Genomic DNA, 2,210 nt, shown 5'->3' on the forward strand with positions numbered 1-2,210 from the left:
ATTTAAATAATGCCGAAAGAAAAACAAACAGTTGCGGGCTGCTTGGAAAATTTTGTGGAAGAATTTGAATTTTTTTAAATTTATGGATTAATTCTTATTATTTTAAAATTTTCTCGTGATTTTTTTATATAATGCATATTTTGAGTTCATCATTTAAAAATGTTAGGGCATATAAATGCATATTTTTGAACTTTTTAGTGCATGAATGCATGCTTATTTATGACAATTTTTAGTGCATGAATGCATGCTTATTTATGAATTTTTTAGTGCATGAAGTAACGAGCCCTGCGATATAAGTATATAACTGAATAATAAAATAATTAAATATACAATTAATTATCCAACTCACCAATAATAATGGTTTGATTTTTAATACAAATTTAATGTTTGCATAATGTCATTTATATCAAAATTTTCTCCAGGGTTCTTATATTCTGAGTTATCTCTTAGAAACTTCATATTTTTTTTTTTTGATTATTAGTTAACCCGCGGCAACTTAGGCCATTGGGTGGTTCTCCGGCCACTGTGACCATTGAAAAATGCCGCCCGCAGCCGAGGTATCGAACCTTTATATTTTTAATAAGACTAACAAGTACAATGTTTGAATAGGTAGTCAAAATTATTTATTTATTAATAATCATCAGGCATAAGCCCTTTAACAAGAAAAAAAAATATTGGATAATAATTGGCAAATATGAAACTAATAACAGAGGGATAAATAAAAATACAACTAGAAAGATAGAAAAAAAAATAACAAAAAGAGAATATATCTCTAAAAACAAAAATATAAAATTAATTAATTAAATTATGTTGTATTCTGACGATAAATTATTTTTAAATTTATAATTAAATTATCCATAAATTTGAAAGGTTCATAAATGTATACTATAATTTTAAAAAGCTACATAACAGCTAATATAAGCAGGTGTTCTGGTATAAACATGAACATTTTAAAATTATTTATCTTGCATGACTTACTATATTCTGTATGGAATAATAAAATACCACGGAAAGATACGAATTTATCTGTAAATAGTATTATAATATTATATTATTAGTATATCTTAGTCCGTGATCTACATCGTACCCACGATTAAAGATATCCTGCACAGATCTGTCATCTGTGTATACAGGTTACTCACTCAACGACAAGGTTCTGGATAATAATAATATCTATAAAACTATAACCCTTCGAATACTCAACGGAGCATTTATTTTGATGCCCAGTGTTTATCTTTGATTACGGCCTGTGAGAAAGGCATCTAGTGACCTAATGGAAATTAATGTAGATAAACATTAAAGATCTTTTTTCTACGAGTTAAACTATGTGTGATATTAATTGTATGATATATATTATTTTTATATTTTGATAGGTACATACTATAATATAATTACAATTAATAATTATATATGTTATGGCCAAGTAGGAAATCCGGGCATTGCATAACATTGTTATGCAATGCCCGGGCACTGTGTACAATGCCCGAACATTTTGGGCAATGTAAGAATGACCATTTTAATACTCAATTTTTTCATACCTTGGCCGGGCACAAGGTGTATTGATAAGGTGTCGTCACTTGTTTGAAAACTTTATTGAAAATTTTACCACAGACAGTCGTCACCACAGGGAGCGCTGTATGTCCTAAATAGGCCGAAAAACGAACGCTTTTGTACACCAAAGCCATAGAAAATTGAAAATATTTTATGATTTAAGGAATAAAATTAAAAATTTTTCATTGCATAATTACTTTTTTGATCTAAATTATTTGTATGCATGTATTTAAATAATTTCTTTTTATCAAATACAGTCATTAATATTATTAAATATTGTCATTTTTAAATTTCCTACCTATTTCAAAAAAATATATGAAAAATGTAAGAGTTACCTATTGGTAATTCACTAAATTATCATACATAATTATTTCAGAGTGTTATAATTAACAAATAATAATTCATAATTAGCCAAACTTTATTATAATATATTATACCTATAATTTATGAGATAAAAAATGTGCTATAAACAATTATTAAATATACTCAGACTCAAGGAATCTACTGGAAAAATTTTAGTAATTTAGTATTTATAATATTACCTATGAGCTATCCAAAATTCAAATGCTTATATTTGTAATACCTTTTGTCCTTTTTATAAGCATTTATTACTTGGATTGTACCTATATAATATTATTATATTATATTAACACAGATCC

This window comes from Acyrthosiphon pisum, chromosome A1 (genome assembly GCF_005508785.2).
Source record: "Acyrthosiphon pisum isolate AL4f chromosome A1, pea_aphid_22Mar2018_4r6ur, whole genome shotgun sequence".
NCBI lineage: Eukaryota > Metazoa > Arthropoda > Insecta > Hemiptera > Aphididae > Acyrthosiphon > Acyrthosiphon pisum.